We start from the raw sequence: 6,000 nt of genomic DNA on the forward strand, positions 1-6,000 counted from the left end.
AATCAAAGGAATACATGCACATAATTTTTTAAAAAAACTGAGGTATGACTTACATTAAAATACACAAGTCTTGAGTGTCCGCTTGATAAATTATTAACAGTGTAACCACCACCCCCATCCAGACCCAGAGCACGCCCATCACCCAGAAGGCTCGTCTGGGTCCCCTCCCAGCCAGATGCTGTGCCGTCCTCCCTGCTCCCGCCTCGGCTGACCGCGCCTGTTCTTGGATGTTGTATAAACGGAACCCTGCCGTACGTGCTCTCTGCGCCTGGCCCGTTTGGTCGGCGTGTTAGGAAGGCGTCTGCGCTGCTGGCACCTGTACGTATTTTGTCCCTCCTCACTGTGAGTCCTGCTCCCTTGCGTGGGCGCAGACACTTCGTGTTTTCATTCTCCTGAGGACGGACGTTTGAGTGGTCCCCAGTGTGGCACTTCCTTGTGTGCCCAATGTTACATTTGTGTCCTCCTGCCCCCGGATTCCTAGGTTGAACCCTGACCCTCAGTGTGATGGTGTTAGGAGGTGATTTGGTCATGAGGGGATCATGACCTTCACTGAGCTTCATAAATGGGATCAGTGTCCTTATTTTAAAAGGACAAAGCTCCAGAGAGCTTCCGAGCCCCTCCCCCGTGAAAAGACACGAGGAATAGATGACCCCCACAAACCAGGAAGTGGGCTGTCGCCAGAGAGCAAATCTGCAGGCAGCTTGACCTTTTTTACACCATTCTGTTCTCATTTCCTTATAAAGAAAATTTAAGGCCATCGACTGAGGATCTAGAGCGATGAAAATGTGTGAACGGCAGTTACGTGCTTCCGCGTGGTGGGTCTTTAAATCATAATAAGGTTGAGTAAAAAAAGCCAGGCCTGTTTGTTTATAAAAAGTTTGAAAACAGGCAAAACAAAACTAGATTGATATTTATGAGAAACGTTAAAAATGTAAAGACATGAACATCAAAATTGTTAGGTAGGAAAAAATTTGTTAGGGAGGAGATGGCAGCCGGGGCGGGGCGGGAAACCAGGTGGGTTAGGGAAGGGTGGGCAGGTGGCTTCTGGGGGCTGGCTGTGTGTTCTCCTTGACTGTTTTACTGCGCGCACTTACGCTTTGGGCACTTTTCTGTGGGTTACATTTTACCTTTAAGACGGAAAAGGTACATGCAGTGTGTGAAGTAACGAGCAAAGGCCCGTCCCTCTCCTCTCTGCACAGGGAACGCTGTGGGTCCCCTCCAGTTTCCTTCCAGGCATTTCATGCACTTACACCCTTATACACACGTGCACAGGACACAAGTTTTCCCGTTTCTCTTCAACGCTCCACGTATCTATCGTTCTGTAAATTGTTTTTACCCATTTAAAGCTCAGTCTGCCTTCCTCTTTACAGCTGTGTGATAGCATTTCCTGCAGTATGAATGCATTGTAGCTGGACTGAATTAGTAACAGTAGCTACTGCAAGGGGTTGTGAGGCTTCAGTGAGATGGATGTTAGATGCAAAGCACTTAGAACGGGCCTGAGCCATGCGGACTAGCTGTGAGGCAGTCGCTCCACTCCTGAGGGCGTCAGTCTCCTGGTCTGGAAATGGTAGTGGCCATAGAGTGGGATTCACATGAGGATCGAGTGGGTCAGGACAGGAAAAGCTGTTCCTAACAGCGCCTGACACGCGTAGGCGTCGGCCGTGAGAACAGGTCCGTGCCGGTGCCCCTCGTTTTAATTGTTGAGAACGTGCAGTTTGCTTTCATACCTGGAAGGGCAGGCTCCCTGTCTTCGTTCTTTATTTCGATCAATGCTTAGGCTCTTCTTCCTTGTTTTCTCTTCTAGATGAACGTTGTCATCTAGTTTTATAAATAATCCTATTGATTTAGAGATTACTTTATTGAAGGTACGGATTAATTTGGGGAGAACCGACGTCTTTATGATAACGAGCCTACCCATCTGGGGGCAAATCATCTTTCCTTTTATGCCAGTCTTTTCCTTCCTTCCTCCCTCCCTTCCTTTTCTACTTCCTTCACCCCACACACTTACTGAGCACCTACTACACAGTGAGGGAGGCGGACCTGGTCCCTGCTGGTGGAGTTGATGATCTGGTCAGGAGAGGAGCACCAGCTGAACCCGTACACAGTGTGATGTCCAGCTGTGAGGACGGCAGGGGTGGGGGCAGAGAGTGATGCCCTGAGTGGGTGTGGGAGGTAGTCATTCAGCTGGGAGGGGCTGTCCTGGAGGGATGCAGAGGTTCCAGGCAGGTGACAATGGTACACATGTCTTGTCCCGGAGTCTTTTGGACTCTCTTCCAGCTGGAAGGACATGTTCATCCCAAAGGCCCCTGAGTGCTGGGTGGGAGAAATCCGTCTCACCTCCAACCCCGCCTTGTGCCCCCTACACCCAGTCATTGGTGTTCCAGGGCCCGAGGGGTAGATGGGGCTGAGCTCACGGGGTGTGTGAGCATCTTAACCCAGAAAGTAGTAGGAAGTCCCTAAGACCTTTAGAGACAGGAGTGACAAAATCAGATCTGTGTTTCTCCAATAACACCCTGGGAACTGGAGAGGGGGGTTTGGAGGAGGCCGTTGCCTTCAGTACGAGTGGCAGGAATAGCGGGGAAGGTAGTGCATGTCCTCCAGACAGGGAGCCACATGAGTGAATGAATGAGCCAGTGAAAAGCAGCCTGTGTGGACACCAGCGTGCTGGTAAGGAAGACCCAGGGTTGGAGAGCGGCCAGTCCTCCCCAGGTACACCATGATGACATCACAGCCCGTGCCAGCCGGGCCTCGTCAGCCAGGGCAGGGCTCTCACCGCAGGACTTGCCAGCCTCCATCCGTCCCGGGTGAGGAAGCTGGAGGTCAGGTGAGCTGCCTGGCAGGAGTTGGAACCCAGAAGGGGAGGCTAAGAGCAGGACGTTCCACCGCCGAGGGGTGGCATCGGCCTATGACAAGCTGGGGGTGCCAGGGCTGGCGGCTCCAGGGTCTCTTCCCTCCAGCCTAGGCTGGCAGGTTGGTGCCAGGTGGGCTCTAGGCTGCCATGAGGGGCCATCCCCTGCCGCGTCCCTGCCTCATCCACTCCCATTGCCCCCGCACAGAAGCCCTTTCATAGGCAGGCTGGCTGGGAGCACTGGCTGCCCCTCAGCCCCACGCCTCCTTCCTGCCTGGGCCCCCACGCAGATCCCCCTCTTCGGGCTCTGCAGCAGGCCCAGGCTGGGGAGCGGCCGGCGGGGAGCACAATGTGGCTCCTTGTTCCCCAGCCCAGCCCAGCCTCCTGGAATTGGCCCGTTTCCTGCCTAGGCCATGGGGCCTTTTCCAAGGTAAATAAACAAATACAGAGAAGTTGGGGCCTGGGGTGGAAAGTGGGGTGTTGGGGTTTTCTTTCCCCTCCCTCCAGTCCCTGGCCATAGCTGCTATGTGACCACAAGGGCAGGATGGGGAGGCTGAGCCCCTGGCCTCCAGTCCTGTTGGTCCTGGGAGATCAGAACCCACCGAGGGTTTGGGCAGCTCTGGTCCTCCTGTCCCACCCTAGCCCCAGGGCTGCCCCCACAGAGGAAGCCAGGATCCAGGGAACCCTGTCAGGGACCCCCAGCAAGGGAGACAGCAGCTGACCGTGGGCAGAAAGGGCTCCCTGGACTCCCTTCCCAGCTGTGCCACTTTGAGGGCTGTGCCCTTGGGGAAGGAAACTCCCCTCCAGCTGCAGGAAGGGCTCAGGAGGGGCTGCCTGCCTGGAGGGCCACATGCCCCAGCTGCCTGATCTGGACAAGTCTCTTAAGCTCTCCGGGCCTTAGCTTCCGCAGCTTTAAAATCAGGATGTCGCCTTCTCACAGGCGCGCGGCACGCACCCTGCATTTGGGAGAAGGAGGCTGAGCTCGCCCCGCAGCCTCCGTTCTCTTGTCTGTGAGATGAGAGGAGTGAGCAAGAACAGACCCTCAGCTTCTTCCAGGACTGAGATTCCAGACTGAGCCCCCAACCCCACCTCTGCCCAGGCTCCTTCCACCCTCTAGGTCCCCACAGAGCCCACCCTGGACTGTTGGTGTGAGAAGGGCACAGCGCAGAGACGGGGACAGTCAATCAATCCATTCCACGCGCTTGCCCCCGCCCTCTCTTCCTGCCCGCTCCCTGGTCCCAGCACACGCTCGTCACAGCCTTCAGTGAGAGGCACTGTCTAATCGCTTTCTGGACCCCAGCGGACACTTTGCCTTTGTCTCCAGCACCTCCGACCTCAAGCCCTGCCTTTCTTCACTCATTCACTCTGGCAACAAAATTCGAAAACGCCTTGCACAGTGCTGACCCACAGACACCGGGGGGCTTCTGGGTGGGGGTGTTTCCGGTGATGCCTTCCCAAACGGGAGTCTGAGGGTGTATTTGCAGAGATCGAGTTCCTTGAGAACTGACATTTTTAGTTTTCATTTCAATGGTAATTTAAAATATTACTTTATCAGTTACAGTGGAAAGTCGCTCTCGCAGTAACCCTTTGCAATTACAGAAGCACCCGGGTATATGTGGTTTTGACTTCTGAGGTTTCAGTTACCCTCGGCCAACTGTGGTCCAAAAATATTAAATGGAAAATTCCAGAAATAAACAATTCAAGAGATATTTTGAGAGAGAGACCACATTCATATGACTTTTATTACAGCATATTGTTATAATTGTTCTATTTCAGTATTAGTTATTGTTAATCTATTATTGTGCCTGGTTTATAAAGTCAACTTTACCATAGGTGTGTATGGGTGGGAGAGAACAGTGCGTACGGGCTGTGGCGCTCTCTGCGACCTCAGGTGCCCACTGCAGGTCTTGCAGATGTGCCCCCACCGATAATGGGGGCTGCTTTCTGTAAGCTAAAGCTTTAGGCCCTTAGTCAATGTTCTCCAAACTTTAGTGCCATGGGAGTTTGGGGACATATTTTTTATGGTTTCTGACATGTATTTTTTTCCTTTAAAAGAAATATATATATATAGCCTTGGCTGGTGTGGCTCAGTGGATTGAGTGCTGGCCTGTGAACTGAAAGGTTACTGGTTCGATTCCCTGTCAGGGCACATGCCTGGGTTGTGGGCGTGTTAAGAGCCAACCAATTGATGCTTCTCTCCCACCTTCCCCCTCTCTCTAAAAATAAATAAATAAAATCTTTCAAAAAATAAGTATGTAGTACAATAAAACATGCTCGATGCCACCGTCAGCTCCACCTTGGGGCCTAGAAGGCTCCCCAATAGGGCCAATGTAGGGAAACAGACAAGGTCCCTGCCGACATGGAGCTTACATTCCCGAGTCCTCTGCAGGCTCCTTACCTTGACCTGCGCTGATGAGCTCTGCAGGTGGCCTCAATTTCCACTTCACTTTCTGAGCCCTTGAAATCAGCACCGGTTCTCATTTCCATCAGTGACCTCTCTCATCTGCATGCCTGCGGCTGCCAAATCCTCCTCTCCCGCCAGACCCCCTGTGAGTTCCGACACCCAGTGGGTACCCGGCATCTGTCTGCACTTGGATGTGCCGCGGGCATTGCACACGAAGCACCGTGGGGTCAGAACTTTTGCCTTCCCCCCACCACTCCTGCCCGCCCCCTGCCTCCCTTCTTGCCCTCATTTCAGTGGATGACATCACATCTAGCAAGTGGTTTGCATTTAGAAACCTGGGACTACCTTTGGCTTCCCGCGCCCAGTGCGTCAGCCCGTCCTGCAGGCTCCACCACCTCCAGGAAGCATCCTGCATCCATCCTTGCAAACCACCTTGTGGACATGGTCCATCTACCCAAGCAGTTACTCCGTACAACCAAACAGTAAAAAAGAAATTTTAGGGACAGATGGATTTTCTCCCTGGCACAGAGACTTCAATGGGGTCTCCTGTGGACACCTTCAGACTAGCAGGGCTCGGTCTGAACGTGGAGCTCCGCCTGTTCACAAGGTGTGTGGCTCCAAGGCCAGACACCAGGTGCCCACCACGAGTGGCTGGGCCGGCCCCTCCCCTCAGCACCAGGGCCAGTCCTCCGAGTGGGGGCAGCTCATCACTGGGCACAGAGAGGTGAAGATTCAGGGAAGCGGGGCT

The sequence above is a fragment of the Desmodus rotundus genome, chromosome 1 (genome assembly GCF_022682495.2).
Source record: "Desmodus rotundus isolate HL8 chromosome 1, HLdesRot8A.1, whole genome shotgun sequence".
NCBI classification, from domain to species: domain Eukaryota; kingdom Metazoa; phylum Chordata; class Mammalia; order Chiroptera; family Phyllostomidae; genus Desmodus; species Desmodus rotundus.